General features: G+C 51.7%; 4 non-coding genes across 4 annotated transcripts; 3 read left to right on the top strand and 1 right to left on the bottom strand.

Moving 5' to 3' along the window:
- The first annotated feature begins 12,918 nt into the window (after positions 1-12,918).
- Positions 12,919-12,992, top strand: trnaw-cca. The gene has a single exon. It is a non-coding gene; the product is annotated as a tRNA-Trp (tRNA).
- An 8,430-nt stretch (positions 12,993-21,422) lies between these two features.
- On the top strand, positions 21,423-21,494 carry trnad-guc. Its single transcript has one exon. It is a non-coding gene; the product is annotated as a tRNA-Asp (tRNA).
- A 101-nt stretch (positions 21,495-21,595) lies between these two features.
- trnaw-cca lies at positions 21,596-21,667 on the top strand. The gene has a single exon. It is a non-coding gene; the product is annotated as a tRNA-Trp (tRNA).
- A 300-nt stretch (positions 21,668-21,967) lies between these two features.
- Positions 21,968-22,041, bottom strand: trnan-guu. Its single transcript has one exon. It is a non-coding gene; the product is annotated as a tRNA-Asn (tRNA).
- Positions 22,042-22,215: the final 174 nt, after the last annotated feature.

The raw sequence follows: 22,215 nt of genomic DNA on the forward strand, positions 1-22,215 counted from the left end.
CAAACTCGGTAACAGCCACGCCTTCGTTGGCCAGGAGCTGTTTGCACCCTTGACATGGGCAGCTGCTGGCCAGGATTTCTCAGGAATGACTGACTGCCCCAGGGGTCGAACACCTGCCTCGTTAAGCAATGAAACGTAATCGATCGCATCAAGAGGCTGGCCCGGCATGGTTTATGGCGGAAGGTGGTGAGCAAGCCCAGCTGATGTCCGGCGAAGGCTGCTGCGGACGTGCAGAGGCAGGCAAGCACCAAGGCAATTGAAACGAGAGATCAGAGCCCTAATGGTCTAAAGGAGGATCGCGGACAAGGTTTTGGAGAGCCCAGTGCCAGATCAGTATCGCGGCTCGCCAGTGGTCCACTTTGGACGTGTCAAGTAGCCAGTAAGAGTTGCAAAAAACAAAGGAAAGGCACCGCAGACGCAATCAACCTAACTGGTCTACTCCAGGGCGGGAGAAAATAAGTAAGAACAATAGCCGAATCAAACTGGTCAAGAAAACCAAGAGTTGACAAGCTAATTCAATAAGGTGGCAGTGCATTAGAAGTTGAAAAAAATAAAACAAACATCGCCATTACTAGATACACGAATCTATCCCACTACTCGCTAAAATTAAAATAATAAATACAGAAAATTAAATAGAACTGAATAAACTGGTCAAAGAAAATAAAGTAGACGCAAATAAGAAAAGAATGCTAATTTTCACCGCCATGGACGCGAAGGCGCTCCTAATTCATCTGTGCCGGTTCGCCCCAAAACCCCCCTTTCCCCCCCCTGCCCCAGGGGCCTTTTTCCCCCCAAGGAATTCACCTGGCTTTGGAAAACCCCCCTGAAGGTCCCGGGCCTTTGGGGGCCGGGGAAATTGCAGGGCCTGCGTCCGCTGGGGGGCTGCCCCCTTAACCGGGCAGCCCTTTCTGGTTGGAATTTCGCACCTTTGGCCCCGGGGGTACAAACCTTTTGGTTAAAAAGCGGTAAAAATGGGCCCCAAGGACTCGACCCGGGTGCAAGGGAGGTGAGCGGGCCCCCCTGATGGGGAGAAAGGTGAGTCCCGGCGGTGGAGGCATTTGGGCCCTTTCAATTAAGAGATAAGGAACCCGAGGCAAAGGAAGGAAGGACCCAATGGTTTATGGCGGAAGCGGGCGGTTTATGGCCCCAGGCCCGGCTCCGGGCCCTTTACGGACCGGCTGGTTAGGCAGGCAAGGCACCAGAGGGAGGGGCCGGGAGAGCCAACCCCAACTCCGGCCAAGGGGGAAAAAAATCCCCCCGGCCTCAAATTGTTACCCAAATTGCCAAATTTAAAAAGGTAAAAAAATAAAAAAAAATTGAAAAAATAAAAAATTTACTTTCACCCTTAAAATTAAAAATATCATTATAAGAAATTAAAAAAAAAAAAAAAAGCTGAAAAACTGGTAAAGAAAAAAAAGTAAAAACCCAAACCCAAAAATGTTGCGGCTTATCCGGACGCTGGGGTTTGAAACGCCCCCTTCATTGGGGAAAACCCCACTCGGTCTTTACCTGAACGTTTCCCCCCTCAAAAATAAAAAATTAAAAGAATGAAACCGCTCCCCACACGGATTTTAAATCCTGAAATAGATGCACTAAAGAAATAAACCCCTAGGAATAAGGGAAAGGGTTCCTTTTCCACGGCGTTTGCGCCCCCCTTCCCCTCCCGGGGGGAGTCACCCCCTTCAGCCGGGGCCTCTCGGCCCTGCGACGCTCCGCCAGTAGGCTCCCTTTTAACCTGAGGCAGCCCGCCCCGTCTTCCTCACAGGCTCAAGCCTGCGCTTCCAGCCCCTGCAAAAATAAAAAACCTCGAGAACGTGGGCAAAGCCCGAGGCTCCTGACCCTTTAGCCGACCTACCTCGCTTTTAAACGGGCCCGGGCGCAACCCATCGGCAGCTGACGGGAGAAAGCTCGGCCTATAGCTGGCGCCGTCGATCGTGTCTTCGCTGGAGGGCTGTTATGACCCTTAACCTGGCAGCCTCCTTGCTGGCTTGGGATTTTGTCAAATGCACCTGCCGCCCTGGGTGGCTTGCCCAGCGTTAACAGCCTAACCCGGGCTCGTTTTCGCCGGTCCAGCACCCTGGCCTGGGGTGGGCGAACCAGCGATACCTGGCAAGTGACTATCCGAAGGCAGGATCAGCGCTGGCCCTTAAGGCATTTGACGATATATCAGAGCCCGTCAAGGAAGGTGGCACGGACATGGGTTATGCGGAAGCAGTGAATCGTACTGGCGTCCTGTCGAACTCGCACTTACGGACCGCTCTGCATGTTAGCAGGAAGAGGCACCAGAGGATGGCAGCAGCCAGGAAACGCCAGCACTAACTGGTCTTGACTCCAGGGCCGGGAGACAGATGAAGTCGTCCACAGGCCAGATCGTAATCGCGTTCAGCCAAGGTAGGGTCAAACATTTGGAGCCAAGTGTGCAATGGTCAGTAAAAGGAAAAATAAATAAAATGCAATCGCCATTACAATAATAACTCAAAACTACTCACTACTTTTAAATTTAAATAATAAATACCAGAAAATTAAATAGAACTGAATAAACTGGTCAAAGAAAATAGTATAAGCAACGCGTCACAATGAAGGAAAAGGCGATGCTGCACTTTTCAGTCTGACGCTGAATAGACAATTCACTGTGCGGTCGACCTAGGAAGGCGGTCAATTTGGCGACCGCCCGTTGGCTCTGAAATATAATCGATCGCAATACTAATTCACTGTCAATTTCTCCCCCTACTACTGGTAATCAGAATATGAATAGACAGGTAAACCTGAAAAGAAAATAAAACAACGGCCGCAATGAGGAAAAGGCATGCTTACTTTCTCACGTCTGGACGTTGATAGACGCTCCTAGCTCATCGCTCTCGTTGTAAGGGAAGTACCCGCCCGTCAGGGAGCAGGTTCGATTCCCGCGGAGGCTGGTCTTTGACCTGACGCACCCTTAGCTTCTCGTCCACAAGAAGGCAGCAACCCCCCTTCCGTGGCAATCTTAGGCTCCATCCGGGGTCGACCTCGTGGCGCAACGGTAGCGGCCTGACCCAGATCAGAAGGCTCGTTCAATCAGTCAAGGTGTAGTCAGCCCTGACTCCCGGCTCAGCGTCGCTCTGCCAGCCCGGCAAAAAACCTGCAGAACGTGGAGCAAAGCCGAGCTCTGACCTGCCACTGCTCCTGGCTTAAACGGGCTGAGGTGCACTCATGGCAGCTGACAGGAGAAAGCCGGAACTAGAGCCGCCTCGATCGTGTCTTGCTGGGGGCTGTTCTTTGCTTAACCTGGGCAAGCCTTTGCTGGCTTGGGATTTTGTCAAAAACTCGGGCCAGGGGCTCGAACCATCAACCTTTCAGGTTAACAGCCGAACGCCTAACCGATTGCGCCAGAGACTCGGTACGTGGCCAAGGGATGGTGGAGCAAGCCCAGCTGATGTCTCGAGCAAGTGACTGCTCCGAAGGCAGGATGGCAGCTGGCCTCTTTAGGCAATTTGAAACGATATCAGGCTCAGCATAGGAAGGATGGCACGACCGGTTTATGGCAGAGCGCGGGGAGGTACTGGGCGCCGCTCCGCTCGGCATTGACGGAACCTCTGCATTTAGGCAGGCAAGGCACCAGAGGAGGCAGCCGAAGGAGCGCAGCAGCCTACTGGTCTTGACTCAGGGCCGTGGAGATGAAGTCGTCCACCGGCCATGATGAATCCGCACCAAGGTTGGTTCAACTTGGCCAGATGTGCCAATGGTCGTAAGCAGTGAAAAAAAACTCCAATGCCATACTAATAATCACTTCAAAGCTCCTACTATGAAATTAAAGTATCAAGTAAAAAATTAAAAGAACTGAATAACTGTCAAAAAAATAAAACAGCTGCCTGCAATAAGAAAAAGATTTTCATTTGCACATCTAGAACGGATAAACGCTCCAAATTCATCTAGCCGGTTCGTTCCCCGACGGGAAGGTCGGTCTTTTGCACCTGACCGCCGTAGAGCGCTCCAAAATATAAAATCCAATGCATACTAATATCAACTGTCAACTCTTCCACCTTACTGGCTTTCAAAATAATGAAAATAGACATGGATAAACTTGAAAGAAAATGAAAACCCGCAATAGGAAAAGGCGATGCTTCACTTTCCAAATACGATTTATGGCCTCAAGCTCATTTCACGTTAGTAATGGGGGAAGTATCTCCCTTCCACGGACCGGGTTGATTCCCCGACGGGCTGGTCATTGCCCTGACAGGGTAGCTACCGCTCACAAGAGAGGCGTCAGCCCTCTTCCGGGAATCTTGGCTCCCTCGTGGCGCACCTGGCGCCGGTACCGGACCCCGACACAGGCCTCGTGAAATCACGTAGGTCATTCCAGCCCTCACCCCGCGCAATAGCGGTCTTCTACCAGCCGCCTCAAAAAGAAGCCCCGAGAACTGGACCAAAGCGCTAGCGTCCTCTACCTGCAAAACCTTACCTTGTGGAATATGGCCAGTACGTGGTTAACTCAGATCCTTTCACGGCCGTATGCGACGGTGAAGCCCGGCTTAAGATGGCGCTGCGGAGTGCGTCGCTTAACCTGCGCCTTCTTAGATTGAAGCACCTTCGCTGCTTGGGTTTGCAAAATCACCTCGTAAAGAAGTACCGATAATTGGCAGAACGTACCGGGTTAAGGGCGCAAGCATGCGCCAGCGATGTTTAGCTACTGGCTGGCAAGGCGGATGGTGGGCAGCCCGCGATGTAGAGCCATGACTCAGGCCGAGGCAGGATGAAGTTTAGGCCCAAGCAGTGCCGTCTATGCAGTCTATCCGTCGGACTTGACAGGCGATGTTCGGCAGGCAAGGGGAGTCATAGGAAGCGAGTCCCCGGGTTATCGGCCGTCAAAACTGAAGCCGAGCACAGGCCAGACTGAATGTGACAGTTTGAATATTGGGGTGAAGACAGAAAGAGGAAAAGCTAAGAAGCGCTACAGCTAATTTGTCAAAGCCACTGATAACTAATTAATTACAGGGAATCTAAATGAGCGACGCAAAGGTTCAACGTGGCCAAGTCGTGCAAGAGTGCAGTAAAATTATATATATGCATGATAAAGCTCACTAATCACTGCGTACGATCCACTACTCTTTAAATTATCAGAAAATTAAATAGAACTGATAAACTGAAATAAAAGTAAAACACCCTAATGAAGGAAAAGGCTATGCTCACTTTTGATAGCTGAAGTTGAAAGCCTAATCACTCCGTAGGGTGATTCCCCCTAGCTGAGTGAAGGCTGTCTTTTGCACCTGACACCGTTGAGCTACCTCGTTCACGAGAACAGGCTATCTGATAGCTGTCATCTACTCCACCGTAGCTGTAACAGGCCAACCCAAAGAATAGGCCGGAACACGTGAGGAATGAGCCGCCCTGATCGAAGGCGTGCTTCACTTTCACGTCTGGCGTTGATAGACGCTCCTAGCTCATCTGCTCCTCGTTAGTATAGTGGTGGTATCCCGCCTGTCACGCGGGAGACCGGGGTTCGATTCCCCGACGGGGAGGCTGGTCTTTTGCACCTGACCACCCGTTTAGCTTCTCGTCTCACACAGAGAAGGCAGCACAGCCCTCTTCCGTGGCAATCTTAGGCTCCCATCCGGCGTCGACCTCGTGGCGCGGTGCGCGTCTGACTCCAGATCAGAAGGCTGGGTGTTCAAATCCGTCGAGGTCATAGTCCAGCCCCTGACTTCCACGCAGCGCTCAGCCGTCCTTTCTATCCCAGCCCCTGAAAAAAAAAAAAAAACCCTCGAGAACGTGAGCAAAGCCGCCCTGACTATATTGCCACGCCTTGCTTTTAAGCGGGCCGAGTGAGGTGCACTTTCACATCGGCGCTACTGAGGCAGAAAGCTCGGTGCTTGAAGCGCCGCCGTCGATCGTCGTGCTGGGAGGGCTGTTTCTTTGCAACCCTTAACCTGGGCTGCCTTTGCTGGCTTGGGATTTTGTCAAAATGCACCTCGCGGCGTCCCTGGTGGGCTCGAACCACAACCTTTCGGTTAACAGCCGAGCGCTAACCGATTGCGCCACAGAGACTCGAGCTACCGGCTGGCCAAGGGGATGGTGGAGCAAGCCCAGCTGATGTCTCGGCCGAAGTGACTGACTGCCGAAGCAGGATGGGCGCGCCTCCTTTAAGGCAATTTGAAACGATATATCAGAGCTCAGTCATAAAGGAAGGATGGCTTACGGACATAGTTTATAGCGGGAAGCGAGTGACGGTTGTTGCTGATCCTGTGCTGGCTTTCAGCGCCAGCCGGACAGCTCACATATTGAAGCAGGCAGAGCACCAGAGGAGGAGCAGCGGCGAGAGGCGCCCATAGCCTAACTGGTCTTGACTCAGGGCGGGGGAGAAAGGTAGAAGTAGATCCACTGGGAGCCAGTCAATGTCAGCGTTCAGCCAAGGTTGGGTTTCAAAACAGTTTGGCTGAAGTGTGCAAAGTAGTCCAAAAGTAAAAGTTCAGAAAAAATAATAAATAAAATTCTGATACATTACTAATAATACTAACCACACTACTAACACTAATAATTAAAAATAAATAAACACATGAAAATTACCGTAGAACTGAATAAACTAGTCGAAAATAAGAAGTAAAACAGTCCTAATACAGAGGAAAAGCCGTGCACGTGCATTGGACATTTGATAGGCTCCCTAAATTCCTGTGGTTTAATTTCCCCGACAGGAAGATATAAAATTTCTTTTACTGGCCAGCCCGGTTATTTCCTCGAAAATATAAAATCAATGGCTGTACTAATAATACAGCGTGACACTACTCCCACTACTACACTGTGTGTTTTCTTAAAATAATGAAAATAGACATGGATAAACTGAAAAAGAAAAATAAAACAAACACATGAGGAAAAGTGGCATGGGCGTTGATAGGCGGCTCCCTAAGCTCATGCATCTCGTTGACATTGGTGAAATTATCCCGCTATCCGCGGGGTTGAGACTACGGCCAGGGAGGCTGGTCTTGCGCAGACCACCCGTTTAGCTTCTCATCTCACACGGTGGCGGCACAGCCCTCTTCAAAACGGCAATCTTGGAAACAGCGTCAGGCGTTAAGAGCCTGCATTAGGCATAGCGTGCCACAGCGCGTCTGACTCAGATCAGAGGCTGAGTGTTCCAAATCACGTCGGGGTCATAGTCCCAGCCCTGACTCCCCATAGCGCTCAGCCGTCCTTTCTTATGTGCAAAACCCTCGAGGCGTGGGCAAGCCCGGAAGCTGACTAGCTGGCCACGCCGTGCAGCACAGCTTTTAAACGGGCCGAGTAAGTGCACTTTCATCGGCGCTGGCAAGCGCGAAAAGCTTCCAGGTGCTTAGGCGCCGTCGATCGATGTCACTACAGCTGGGAGGGCGCGACACTGCAACCCCTTAACCTGGGCGGCCTTTGCTGGCGGTTTGTCAAAATGCACCTGCGCGTCCTGGGTGGGCTCGAACCACCAACCTTCGGTTAACGGCGAGCATGCTGGGTGCGCCACAGGGCTGTTCCAGCTGGCCGAGGGATGGTGGAGCAAAATGGCTGATGTCTCGGCGAAGTGACTGAAGCTGCCGAGGCAGGATGCTTGGCGCTGGCCTCCTTGCAGGCAATTTGAAGCGATATAATAAGGCTCAGTCATAGGAAGGATAAGCACGGACGTGGTTTAGCCGCTTGAGGCAAGTGACCCGGTTCATTGCACAAATCACCTTTGAGCTCGACGCCGGTTGCTCTACACATATTAGGCAGGCAAGGCACCAGAGGAGACGGCTGACGAGAGGCGAGCAGCCCTAACTGGTCTTGACTCCAGGGCGAGGAGAAAAGTGAAGTCGTCCACCAGGAGGCTGGATGGCTATGTCGCGTTCGCCAGGTTGGGTTCAAGCTTGTTTGGCCATTGTGCAGAAAGTAGTCCAGTAAAGAGACGAAAAAAAAAATAAATAAATACAATAACATTTACTAATAATACAACTATCCAATACTACTTCCCACTACTGCTAATAATTCAAACAATAAATACAGAAAATTAAATGAAGAACTGAATAAACTGGTCAAAAGCCAAGTAAGCAACGCGTGCAAGCTAGAAGGAAAAGGTACTTGCTTTTGTCCGTCCTGGGCGCTGATAGGCAGCTCCACTAAAATTCATCTGTACGGGTTCAATTTACCGACAGGAAGGGTCGGTCTTTTGCACCTGACTGCGCCCGTTGAGCTCACCTCGAAAAAATATAAAATCCAATACAGCTGTACTAACCAAGCCACAACTGTCAATGCCACTACTGGCTGTTAAAATATGGCAAACATAGGATAAAGCGAAAAAAAATAAAACAACGCAATGAAGGAAAGAAGCGATGCTGCGCACTTTCTCGTCGGACGTTGATGGCATCTAAGCTCATCTGCTCCTGTTGATATACATAGTGGTAGAGTATCACTGTCACGCAGGAGACGGTTCCCGGCGGAGGCTGGTCGCTGACCACTTACAGCTCTCGTCTCCGCAGAAGGCGGCGGCCTCTTCCAGGCGGCGTCTTAGGCTCGCATCCGGCGTCGACCCTCAGTAAGTGCAACGGTACGCGATCGACCAGATCAGAGCTGCGTGTTGCCAATCACGTCAGGTCGCGTCCAGCCCTGACTCCTGCGCTCCGTGACGTGCTTTCTTATCAGCCCACCCTCAGGGGCGGCTGGAGCCGAGCGAGCCCTGACTATTGGCCACCGTACCTTTTGAAACGTGGCGGTAGAGGTGCACTCACATATACGGCAGCTGGCGGCAAGCTGATTAGCCGGCGCCCGCCGTCGATAGATGTCGCCGCTGGGAGGGCTGTTTCGCGCGGCAGCCTTCCAGCCTGGGCGACTTCCCTTTGCTGGCAGGATTTTGTCAAAAATACACTGGCGCGTCCCTGGGCAGGCTCCCGGGTACCCAACCTTTGAGGATTAACGGCCGAACACGCTAACGTTATGAGACTGCTTTACATTTGGCCCAGGGGATGGTAGAACAAGGCTAATGATGCTATCGGCGAAGTGACTGACTGCGAAGGCCGGATACTTGGCGCTAGCCTCCTTTTAAGGCAATTTGAAACGATATATCAGGAAGCTCAGTCATGTAAAGGAAGGATAAGCACGGACATGGTTTATGGCGGGAAGCGAGTGACCGGTTCGTACTGAAACGTCCTGTGCTTTGAAACCGGCACTTGACGTACGCTCTATGTTAGGTAGGCGAGAGCCCAGGAGGGAGGGCGGCGGGAGGCGTAAGCAGCCTCGCTGGTCTTGACTCAGGGCGGGAGAAAGTGAAAGTCGTCCACTGAGACCCAGATCAGTGTCAGCGTTCAGCCTGGTTTGGGTTCAAACATTTGTGAAGTGTGCAGTAGTCCAGTAAAAGAAGTTGAAAAAAATAATCAAAGGCCGATATACATTACTAATAATACAACTGTAATACTATACTACCATAATTAAAATAGCAATACAGAAAATTAAATAGAACTAGATAGCTGGTCAAAATAAAGTAAAGCAACGCGTCACAATGAAGAAGAAGCGTGCTGCACTTTTTGTATCTACGGGCGCTGATAGCTCTAATTCATGCGGGTTCCCCGGCGGAAAGGTCGTTTCTTTGCGCGGCGCCCGCGACGAACTCCTCGCGAAAAATATAAAATCCAGTAACTGTACTATGGCCTGCAGCTGCATGCAATACTACTCCCATTACTATTAAAATAATGAAAATGGAACCATGGTCCGGCTTGAAAAAATAAAACAGCAATGAGAGGAAAAGGCGTGCTTCCTTTTCCCTGCGTCTGGGCGTTGATGAAGCACAGCTCCTAAACTCATCTGCTCCTCGTTAGTATAGTGGTGAGTATCCCGCCTATCCAGGGGCAGGGGTTCGATTCCCCAGCCGGGGGAGCTGGTCACTTTTGCCAGCCACCCACGTTTAACTTCGTCTACACAGAGAAGGCAGCACAACCCTCTTCGGTAAGCAATCGCAAATTTCGCATCCGGCCGACCTGCGTGGCGCCTTGATGCGTAGCGTCTGACTCCAGATCGGCTGCGTGCGATACGTAGAGTCTCGTCCCAGCCCCGACAGCAGCGCTCCAGCCGTCACTTCCATCCTTCCCTCGAGCGGCGACGGCTGACTACGACTATTATTACGCCGTACCTTTGGCAGCTTTTAAATGGGCGGTGGGGTGCACTTTCATCGGCAGCTGGCGAGGCAGAAAGCTGGTACTTAAAGAGCGCCGCCCGTCGATCGATGTCTTACAGCTGGGAGGGCTGTTTCTTTTACAACCCTTAACCTGGGCAGCCCTTTGCTGGCTTAGGATTTTAATCAAAAATACACCTCAGCAGCGTCCCTGGGTGGGCTCGAACCACCAACCTTTGATTAACAACCAAACAGCTAACCGATTACTTTACAAGACTCAAGCTACCAGCTGTGAGGATGAATTGGAGCAAGCCCAGCTGATGTATCGGCGAAGTGACTGACTGCCAGGGATGGCAGCTGGCCTCTTTAAGGCAATTTGAAGCGATATATCAGAGCTCAGTCATAAAGGAAGGATAGCGCGGACATGGTTTATGGCAGGAAAGCGAAGGTGACGGTTCGTACTGGGCGTCCTGTGCCGAGCTCCGGCGGCACTTGGCGGACCGCTCTACAAATTCGGTGGCAGGCAAAACACCAGAGGAGGGCAGCGGCGAAGGCGCCAGCAGCCTAACTGGTCTTGACTCAGGGCCGGGGAGAAAAGTGAAGTGAATCCGCAGGGCCCAGATCAGTAATGCAGCGTTCAGCCAAGGTTGAGTTCAAACATTTGGCCAAGTGTGCAAGTAGTCCAGTAAAGTTTGAAAAAAACAATAAAATACAATACGCCATTACTAATATACAACTAGCTCAGCCTACTCCCACTACTACTGCTAATAATTAAAATAATAAATACAGAAAATTAAAATAGAACTGAATAAACTGGTCCAAAGAAAATAAAGTAAAACAACGTCTAATGAAAAGGGAAAAGCGTGCTGCACTTTTTGTGCGATCTAATTTGTGATAGACGCTCCCTAATTCATCTGTGCGGGTTCGATTCCCCGGCAAGGGAAGGTGGATTCTTTTGCACCCTGACCGCCCGTTGAACTCGAAAAATATAAATCAATAAATACTAATAATGCAACTGTCAATACTACTCCCACTACTACTGTTTTGTAAAATAATGAAAATAGACATGGATAAACTTGAAAAGAAAATAAAAACAGCAGCGCCGCAGCGAAGGAGAAAAGCGTGCTTCACTTTCTCCGTCACAGGCGTTGATAGAAACCACAACAATAGCACCCTCGTTAGTATAGTGGTGAGTATCCCCGCATCGCGGGAGACGGATTCAGGAATTCCCGGCCGAGAGGCTGGTCTTTGCACCCGCGACCACCCGTTTAGCTTCTCGTCTCACACAGAAGGCAGCACAACCCTGCTGGTGGCAATCTTAGGCTGCATCCGGCGGTCGACCTCGTGAGCGCCGCGGTAAGCGCGTCTGACTCCAGATCAGAAGGCTGCACGTGGTTTCAAGTGCACGTCGAGGTCATAGTCCCAGCCCTGACTCACTTGGCGCTCCAGCGTGCCTTTTCTTATCCAGCCCCTGCAAAAAAAAAAAACCCTGAGAGCGTGGGCAGAAATTTGAGCCTGACTAGCCAGCCACGCCCATTGCCTTTAGCTTTAAATGGGCGAGTGGGGTGCACTACGCCGGCGCTGGCGAGCCAAAACTCGGTGCCGGCGCCGCCGTCGATACGTGTCTTAGCTGGGAGGCTGTTTCTTTGCAAACCTTAACCACAGGCAGCCCAGCACTTGCGCTTGGGATTTTAATCCAAAATACACCTGTAGCGTCCCTGGGTGGGCTCGAACCACCAACCGCTGGTTAACAACCCGAGCAGCGCTAACGATTGCGCCACAGAGACTCGAGCTACCGGCTGGCCAAAGGGGGATGGTGGAACAAGCCCAGCTGATGTCTCGGTAGTGACTGACTGCCGAGCAGGATAGCAGCGCTAGCCTCATACAAGGCAATTTGAAACAGTATATCAGAGCTCAGTCATAAAGGAAGGATGGGCACGGACATGGTTTATGGCAGAGCCGAGTGACCCGGTTACGTACTAGGCGTCCTGTGCGAGCTCCGGCACTTAGCCGGACCGCTCTGCATGTTAGGCAGGCAAGAGCACCAGAGGAGAACGCGGCGGCGCCAGCAGCCTAACTGAATGCTTGACTCCAGGGCGGGGAAAAGTGAAGTAGATCCACCAGGGCCAGGATGGTAATGGCATTCAGCCAAGGTTGGGTTCAAACATTTGGCCAAATTGTGCAAAGTAGTCAGTAAAAGAAGTTGAAAAAAATAAATAAAAATGCAATGCATACATTACTAATAATACAACTGTCAATACTACTCCCACTACTATGCTAATAATTAAAATAATAAATACAGAAAATTAAATAGAACTGAATAAACTGGTCAGAAATAGAAGTAAAACAGCGGCATTTCAATGAGGAAAAGCGTGCTTTTGTCCGCGTCTGGGGCGTATTAAGTTCCCTAATTCATCTGTGCCGGGTTTACGATTCCCCGACGGAAGGTCGTTCTTTTGCACCTGACCGCCCGTTGAGCTCCTCGAAAATATAAAATTGTCGCTATTACTAATAATGCAAGTGTCCAATACTACCACTACTACTGGTACTATTCAAAATAATGAAAATGAACGGATAAACTTGAAAAAGAAAATAAAACAGCGCCCGCCAATGAAGGAAAGAAGCGATGCTTCACTTACTCACGTCTGGGCGTTGATAGGCGCTCGACATCTGCTCCTCGTTAGCGTTATAGTGGTGGAAGGTATCCCGCCTGTCCGGGAGACGGGGTTCGATTCCCGGCGGGAGGCTGTTCTTTGCACCTGACGCCCGTTTGAAAGCTTCGTCTCACACAGAAGGCAGCACAATAGCCCTCTTGTGCTTAATCTTAGGCTGCATCAGCGGTCGACCTCGTGGTGCACAGCGGTAGCGCGTCTGACTCCAGATCAGAAGGCTGCGTGTTCAAATCACGTCAAGGTCATAGTCCCAGCCCCTGACTCCTGCGAAGCGCTCAGCCGTCCTTTCTTATCCCAGCCCCTGCAAAAAAAAAAAAACCCACCGAGCGTGGAGCAAAGCCCGAGCCCTGACTATTGTAGCCCGCGCCGTGCCTTTGGCTTTTAAGCGGGCGAGTGGTGCACTTTCTATGCGGCAGCTGGCCCGAGGCCCAGAAGCTTCGGTGCTTAAGGCGCCGCCGTGTCCGTGCAGCTGGGGCTGTTTCTTTGCAACCCGCCAACCTGGGGCGGCCCTTTTGGCGGGGATTTTTCAAAAAAAACCCCCCCGGGGGCCCGGGGGGGGCCCCAATTTGTTAAACCCAAACACAAGGGCCCCGGGGGGGGACCCCGGGGGAAAAGGGTGGGGGAAACCCCCCCCAACCGCGAAACAAGCGAAGGCAGGGGCCCTTTTGGGAAGGGAAAAATAGTTAAAAGGGGAAAATTTTGGCTTTTTTGGGGGGGGGCAGCTCCTGGGCCGCTCCCCTTGAGGCGGGGCCCCAAAGGGGGAGCCAGACCAGAGAGGGTTTTACTAGGGGGAAAAATAAGTCGTCCACCGGGGAAAAAAGAATCGCGTTACCAAGGGTTTGGGGTTAAAATTTGGCCAAGTGTGCAAGTGTCCGTAAAAGAAAAAAAAAAAAATAAAAGCAAACAAAAAAATTAAACCCACTCCCCTTTTTAATAATTAAAAAATTTAAAAACAGAAAATTAAATAGAACTGAATAAACTGGTCAAAAAAAAAAAAAAACCGTCTTTGGGGGAAAAGGGGATGCGCTTTTTTTCCCGGGGGGAAGGCCCCCTTTTTTTCGGGGGTTCCCCGGGGGGGTTTTTTTCCTGACCGCCCGGTTGAAAATATAAAACAATGCTAAACTAAAACAAAATACACCCCATTACTTTCTTTCCCAAAATAAAAAATAAATGGAAAACTTGAAAAGAAAAAAAAAAAAAAAAAAGGGGCCATTTTTGGGGGGGGGCCTTTCTCTCGCCTTTATAAGGGGGTTACCCCCCTTCAGGGGGGGCGTTCCCCCACGGGAGCGGTTTTTACCGCCCCCCTTTTTTTTTTACGGGGGCCCAGCCCCCTTCCCTCAATTTAGGCCCCCGGGCCCCCCCCGGGAACCCCGACCAAACAAGGGTGGGTTTAAAAACCCCAGGTCAAGTCCCGCCCCGATCCCGGGGGTCACCCCTTTTTTTCCCCCCCCCAAAAAAAAAAAAACCCCCCCAACCCCAAAAAACCCCCCGGGGTTTTTTTAAAACCCCCCTTTTTCCCCCGGGGCCCCAAAAGGAGTGGGGGATTTCCCCCCAGGGGGCTGAAGCGCCCGGGGCTTTCTGTTTTCTTTTTCCCCTTTGGGGCCCCTCCGGTTTTCGAAAACCCCCGGGGGCCCGGGGGAGGAACCCACCCCGGGGGCCCGGGGCCCCAAGGGGGTTAAAAACCCCCCTTCTGGGTGGGGGTGGAAAACAGGATGGCGCAGCCCCCAACAATTTTGGGGTTTTTTCCCCCGAAAAAGGGGGGGGTTGGCATTTTTTTTGGAGGGGGCCGGTTTTTTGGGCGTCCGTCCCCCCCTGGCGGCCTTGCTTTGGGGAGGAAAAACAGAAAAGGGAGGGCCCGGGGCCAGCAACTAACTGCTTGACCAGGGCGGGGGAAAAAAAGGGGGCCCCGGGCCCCCGCAAATTGGGTTCAAACATTTGGCCAAGTGTCAAGTAGTCCAGTAAAAAGGGTTTAAAAAAAAAAATAAAAACAAACATTCAAATTTTTTTACTACCCCCCCTTTTTAATAATTTAAAAAAAAAAAGAAAATTAAAAGAATGAATAAACGGTCCGAAAAAAAGAAAACCTCTTTAAAAAAAAGGGGTCGCCTTTTTTCCCGTCCCGGGGGTTCCCAACCCAAGCCGGGTTTTTCCCCGGGGGGGGCCCTGAAATTAACCCTCGAAAAAATAAAATTCCCCCAATCAATATCCCCCTTATTACTCAATTTTTAAAAAAAAAGAAAAAAAAAAAAAAAACCCCAAAAGGGGAAACCTTCCTTTTTTTTTGGGGGGTAGCCCTCTCCGTCCCGTTGATAGGGGGTCCCCCCCGCGGGGGTTGGGGTTCCCCGCCCGGGGGGGGTTCTTTAGGGCCCCCGTTTGGTTCCCCACCGGGGGGCCCGCCACCCTTCCCTCAACAGGCCCCACCGGGGTTTCCCGTGGCCCCGGGGCTCGCTCCGATGGGCTGCGGTTTTCCCCCCGGGTCCAATGTGCTCCCCCCGCTCCCGGGGGCCCCCCCCCAAAAAAAAAAAAAACCCCCCCAAAAAAAAAACCCAACTTTAAGCCCAGCCTTTAAACCCGGGGGGGCCCTTTAAAGCGGGGGGGGAAATTTGGGGGAAAGGCGGGAGTTGGGGCGGGGGGCGCTTTCACCCCCCCTGGGGGCCCTTTTCCTTTCAAAACAACCTGGGGGCCTCCCCGGGGGGGAACCCCCCTTTCGGTTCGGGGGTTTTCCAAATTGGAAGGGAGCTGGGGAAAAAGGGGGGAACCCCGCTTTTGGGGGAAAAAGGGACGCCCAAGGGGGATTGGGGGGGCCCCCTTTCCCCTTTTAAACCAAAACCCCCCAAGGAAATAACCCCAAAAGGATGGGAGCGAAAAGGTTTTAAGGTTTGCGACCCCCCGGGGCCGGGACCGTCCTTTACGGACCGAGGGGGGGGGCCGAAAGGGGCCCCAAACCCCAAGGGGGACCCGGGGGGGGGGAAAAAAAAAAAGCCCGGGGGGGAAAGGGAAAAATTTTCCCCGGGGGCCCTTTTGGGGGAAAAAATTGAAAAAAAAAAAAATAAAAAAATTAAAAAAAAATAATACAATTTAAATCCACCCCAAAATCTTATTAAAATAATAAAAAAAAAAAAAAAAAATAAACTGGAAAAAAAAAAAGAAAAAGGTTTAAAAAAAGGGGGCCTTTTTGGAAAGGGGTGGGTTTTTTCATCGGGTTGTTCCCCCCCAAAACCTTTTTTTCCCTTACCCCCGGGGGTTTGTTAAAAAACCCTAAAAATTCAATTAAAACCCCCTAAATTTTTTTCAAAATTTAAAAAAAAACGGGAAAAATTAAAAAAAAAAAAAAAAAGGGAAAAGGGATTACCCCCCCGGGGGGGATAAGGGGGGCCCCCTCTCCCCCTTGTTGGGGTGAGGGACCCCCCATTCCCGAAGGGGTTTTCCCCGCCCTTTGCCCGCCCACGGGCCCGGGGCCCCCGGGGCCCCCCCTTTTTGGCACCCAAAAGGGCACTTTCCCCGGGGTGCAAAACCCCCGATTGCAAGGTGGGTTTTAAAAGGGACCCCCTTTTTCCCCGCAAAAAAAAAACCCCCCCCCCAAAAACCCCCCCCCCTCAGCCCCCCAAAAAAAACCCCCCGGGGCCAGGGGCCCCCCGGGGGGCGCCGGGCCCCCGGGGGGCCCCGCCCCGCCCCCCGCGGGGACTTTGCTTCCCCCCTGGGTTTTTTTTTCAACCCCGGGGGCGCCCCTTGGGGAAAACCCCCCCCCTTGGGGGCCCAACCCGTTTCCCCGGGGGACCCCCCGGTTTCCCGGGGGGACCCCTGCCGGGGAGGGGGCCCCGGGGAAGGAAGGCCCCTCCCAACAAAAAGAAATCCCAATTTTTTCAAAAAAGGGCGGTTTGGGGAGGTTTGGGCCCGGGGGTTTTGCGTTGGGGAAAACCCGGGGGGGCCCCCAAAGGGGAAAAACAGGGGGCAGGCGGGGGCCCCCAAAAAATGGTTTTCCCCGGGGGGGGGGGAAAGGGGTTTCCCCCCCAAAAATTAACATTCAGGGGCCCCCCGGGAAAAATTGGAAAAAAAAAAAAAAAAAAAAATTAAAAAATAAAAAAAAACATCATACTCTAAAAAAAATTAAAAAAAAAAAATAAAAATTAAAAAATAAAAAAAAATAAAAAATAAAGAAAAGTCCAAAAAAGGGAAAGAAGGGCCTAAAAAGCGGGTTTCCCCCCCGGGGGGGGGGGGCAACGGGGGCCCTTTTATTACCCCCGAATCCTTTAAATTCCTTAAAATTTTAAAAATTAAAATAATAAAAAAAAAAACTTAAAAAAAAAAAAAAAAAGGGAAAAAAACAAAAAAAAAACCCCCCAAAAGGGGGGGTTTTCCCTTTTTTCCCTCTCGTTGGGAAAAACCCCCGCTTCCCAGGGGGTTTTCCCGCCCCGCGGGGTGCCCCCCGGGGGGGGGGGGGTTTTTTTGGGCCTCTCCAAACCCCAACCCCTTCCGGGGAACTTGGCCCCCGGGGGCCCGTGGAACGTAAGGGGCCGTCCCAAACAAAGGTGCGGTTTTACCCCTCGAGGCCAGCCCCCCCTCCCAGCCCAAAAAAAAAAAAAAAAAAACCCCCAGCGTGGACAAAACCCGAGCCCGACTAGGCCCCCCCCTCCCTTTTGGTTTTTTTGGGGGGGATTTTTTCTGGGGGGGGGGCAGGGGGCCCGGGGGGGGGCCCCGTCTGTTTGGGGGGGGTTTTTTTCCCCCCCGGGGGCCCTTTGCTGGCGGGTTTTTCAAAAAACCTGCGCCCTGGGTGGGGTGCCCCCCAAAACCCACCGGGTAACGATTGCCCAGACCCACCCGCGGCCAAGGGGATGGTGGAGCAAGCCCAGCTGATGTTCGGCGAAGTGACTGGACTGCCGAAGGCAGGATGGCAGCCTAGCCTCCTTTAAGGCAATTTGAACGATATATCAGAGCTCAGTCATAAAGGAAGGATGGCACGGACATGGTTTATGGCAGGAAGCGAGTGACCGGTTCGTACTGGCGTCCTGTGCCGAGCTCCCGGCCTGACGGACCGCTCTGCATGTTAGGCAGGCAAGAGCACCAGAGAGGGCAGCGGCCGAGAGAGCGCCAGCAGCCCTAACTGGTCTTGACTCAGGGCGGGAGAAAAGTGAAGTGCCACCAGGGCCAGATCAGTAATCGCGTTCAGCCAAGGTTGGTTCAAACATTTGGCCAAGTGTGCAAGTAGTCCAGTAAAGAAGTTGAAAAAAATAAAATAAAATGCTAATCGCCATTACTAATAATACAACTGTCAATACTACTCCCACTACTACTGCAATAATTAAAATAATAAATACAGAAAATTAAATAGAACTGAATAAACTGGTCAAAGAAAATAAAGTAAAGCAACGGTCACAATGAAGGGAAAAGGCGATGCTGCACTTTTGTCATCCTGGACGCTGATAGACGCTCCCTAATTCATCTGTGCCGGGTTGATTCCCGACGGGAAGGTCGGTCTTTGCACCCTGACCGCCCGTTGAGCTCTCGAAAAATATAAAATCCAATCGCTAATACTAATAATGCAACTGTCAATACTACTCCCACTACTACTGGTACTATTCAAAATAATGAAAATAGACATGGATAAACTTGAAAAGAAAATAAAACAACGCCGCAATGAAGGGAAAAGGCGATGCTTCACTTTTCTCACGTCCTGGACGTTGATAGACGCCTCCTAGCTCATCTGCTCCTCGTTAGTATAGTGGTGAGTATCCCGCCTGTCACGCGGGAGACCGGGTTCGATTCCCGACGGGAGGCTGGTCTTTGCACCTGACACCGTTTAGCTTCTCTCTCACACAGAGAGGCAGCACAGCCCTCTTCCGTGGCGAATCTTAGGTCATCCGGCGGTCGACCTCGTGGCGCAACGGTAGCGCGTCTGACTCCAGATCAGAAGGCTGCGTTCCAAATCACGCGAGGTCATAGTCCCAGCCCCTGACTCCTGCGAGCGCTCAGCCGTCCTTTCTATCCCAGCCCCTGCAAAAAACCCTCGAGAACGTGGAGCAAAGCCCGAGCCCTGACTATTGGCCACGCCTGCTTTGGCTTTTAAACGGCGAGTGAGGTGCACTTTCACATGGGCAGCTGCCGAGGCAGAAAGCTCGGTGTGCAAGAGCGCCGCTCGATCGTGTCTCGCTGGGAGGGCTGTTTCTTTGCAACCTTAACCTGGGCAGCCCTTTGCTGGCTTGGGATTTTGTCAAAATGCACTCGCGCGTCCCTGGGTGGGCTCGAACCACAACCTTTCGGTTAACAGCTACGCACTAACCGATGCGCCAAGGGAGACTCGAGCTACCGGCTGGCCAAGGGGATGGTGGAGCAAGCCAGCTGATGTCTCGGCGAAGTGACTGATCGCCGGGGCAGGATGGCCGCGCCTCCTTTTAAGGCAATTTGAAACGATATATCAGAGCTCAGTCATAAAGGAAGGATGGCGCGACATGGTTTATGGCAGGAAGCGAGTGACCGGTTCGTACTGGCGTCCCAGGCCGAGCTCCGCACTTGACGACGGGCTCTGCATGTTAGGCAGGCAAGAGCACCAGAGGAGGCAGCTGCCGAGGGCCAGCAGCCCTAACTGGTCTTGACTCCAGGGCCGGGAGAAAAGTGAAGTCGTCCACCAGGGCCAGATCATAACGCTCAGCCAAGGTTGGTTCAAACATTTGCAAATGTAAGTAGTCCAGTAAAAGAAGTTGAAAAAATAAAATAAAATGCAATCGCCATTACTAATAATACAACTGTCAATACTACTCCCACTACTACTGCTAATAATTAAAATAATAAATACAGAAAATTAAATAGAACTGAATAAACTGGTCAAAGAAAATAAAGTAAAGCAACGCGTCACAATGAAGGGAAAAGGCGATGCTGCACTTTTTGTCACGTCTGGCGCTGATAGAGCGCTCCTAATTCATCTGTGCGGGTTCGATTCCCGACGGAAGGTCGGTCTTGCACCTGACGCCCGTTGAGCTCCTTTCGAAAAATATAAAATCCAATCGCTAATACTAATAATGCAACTGTCAATACTACTCCCACTACTACTGGTACTATTCAAAATAATGAAAATAGACATGGATAAACTTGAAAAGAAAATAAAACAACGCCGCAATGAAGGGAAAAGCGATGCTTCACTTTTCTCACGTCTGGAGCGTTGATAGACGCTCCCTAGCTCATCTGCTCCTCGTTAGTATAGTGGTGAGTATCCCGCCTGTCACGCGGGAGACCGGGGTTCGATTCCCGACGGGAGGCTGGTCTTTGCACCTGACCACCAGCTTCTCGTCTCACACAGAGAAGGCAGCACAGCCCTCTTCCGTGGCAATCTTAGGCTCCATCCGGCGTCGACCTCGTGGGCAGCGGTGAGCGTCTGACTCCAGATCAGAAGGCTGCGTGTTCAAATCACGTCGAGGTCATAGTCCCAGCCCTGACTCCCGCAGCGCTCAGCCGTCCTTTCTTATCCCAGCCCCTGCAAAAAAAAAACCCTCGAGAACGTGGAGCAAAGCCGAGCCTGACTATTGGCCACGCCGTACCTTGGCTTTTAAGCGGGCGAGTGAGGTGCACTTTCACATCGGCAGCTGCGAGGCAGAAAGCTCGGTGCTTAAGAGCGCCCGCCGTCGATCGTGTCTCTGCTGGGAGGGCTGTTCTTTGCAACCCTTAACCTGGACCCTTTGCTGGCTTGGGATTTTGTCAAAATGCACCTCCGCGTCCCTGGGTGGCTCGAACCACCAACCTTTCGGTTAACAGCGCAGCGCTAACCGATTGCGCCACAGAGACTTCGAGCTACCGGCTGGCCAAGGGATGGTGGAGCAAGCCCAGCTGATGTCTCGGCAAGTGACTGACTGCCGAAGGCAGGATGGCAGCGCTAGCCTCCTTTAAGGCAATTTGAAACGATATATCAGAGCTCAGTCATAAAGGAAGGATGGCACGGACATGGTTTATGGCGAAGCGAGTGACCGGTTCGTACTGGCGTCCTGTGCCGAGCTCCGGCACTGCGGACCGCTCTGCATGTTAGGCAGGCAAGAGCACCAGAGGAGGGCAGCGGCCGAGAGAGCGCCAGCAGCCCTAACTGGTCTTGACTCCAGGGCCGGGAGAAAAGTGAAGTCGTCCACCAGGGCCAGATCAATGTCAGCGTTCAGCCAAGGTTAGGTTCAAACATTTGGCCAAGTGTGCAAGTAGTCCAGTAAAAGAAGTTGAAAAAAATAAAATAAAATGCAATCGCCATTACTAATAATACAACTGTCAATACTACTCCCACTACTACCTAATAATTAAAATAATAAATACAGAAAATTAAATAGAACTGAATAAACTGGTCAAAGAAAATAAAGTAAAGCAACGCTGCTAATGAAGGAAAAGGCGATGCTGCACTTTTTGTCACGTCTGGACGCTGATAGACGCTCCTAATTCATCTGTGCCGGGTTCGATTCCCCGACGGAAGGTCGGTCTTTTGCACCCTGACCGCCCGTTGAGCTCCTCGAAAAATATAAAATCCAATCGCTAATACTAATAATGCAACTGTCAATACTACTCCCACTACTACTGGTACTATTCAAAATAATGAAAATAGACATGGATAAACTTGAAAAGAGAAATAAAACAAGCGCCGCAATGAAGGGAAAAGGCGATGCTTCACTTTTCTCACGTCTGGACGTTGATAGGCCTCCTAGCTCATCTGCTCCTCGTTAGTATAGTGGTGAGTATCCCCGCCTGTCACGCGGGAGACCGGGGTTCGATTCCCCGACGGGGAGGCTGGTCTTTTGCACCTGACCACCCGTTTAGCTTCTCGTCTCACACAGAGAAGGCAGCACAGCCCTCTTCCGTGGCAATCTTAGGCTCGCATCCGGCGGTCGACCTCGTGGCGCAACGGTAGCGCGTCTGACTCCAGATCAGAAGGCTGCGTGTTCAAATCACGTCGAGGTCATAGTCCCAGCCCCTGACTCCCTGCAGCGCTCAGCCGTCCTTTCTTATCCCAGCCCCTGCAAAAAAAAAACACCCTCGAGAACGTGGAGCAAAGCCCGAGCCCTGACCTATTGGCCACGCCGACCTTTGGCTTTTAAACGGGCCGAGTGAGGTGCACTTCACATCGGCAGCTGACGAGGCAGAAAGCTCGGTGCTTAAGAGCGCCGCCGTCGATCGTGTCTTCGCTGGAGGGCTGTTTCTTTGCAACCCTTAACCTGGGCGCCCTTTGCTGGCTTGGGATTTTGTCAAAATGCACCTCGCGCGTCCCTGGGTGGGCTCGAACCACCAACCTTTCGGTTAACAGCCGAACGCGCTAACCGATTGCGCCACAGAGACTGAGCTACCGGCTGGCCAAGGGGATGGTGGAGCAGCCCAGCTGATGTCTCGAGCGAAGTGACTGACTGCCCGAAGGCAGGATGGCAGCGCTGGCCTCCTTTTAAGGCAATTTGAAACGATATATCAGAGCTCAGTCATAAAGGGATGGGGGACATGGTTTAGGGGGGGAAAAGG

The sequence above is a fragment of the Polypterus senegalus genome, unplaced genomic scaffold (genome assembly GCF_016835505.1).
Source record: "Polypterus senegalus isolate Bchr_013 unplaced genomic scaffold, ASM1683550v1 scaffold_5811, whole genome shotgun sequence".
In the NCBI taxonomy this organism is placed as follows: Eukaryota; Metazoa; Chordata; class Cladistia; order Polypteriformes; family Polypteridae; genus Polypterus; species Polypterus senegalus.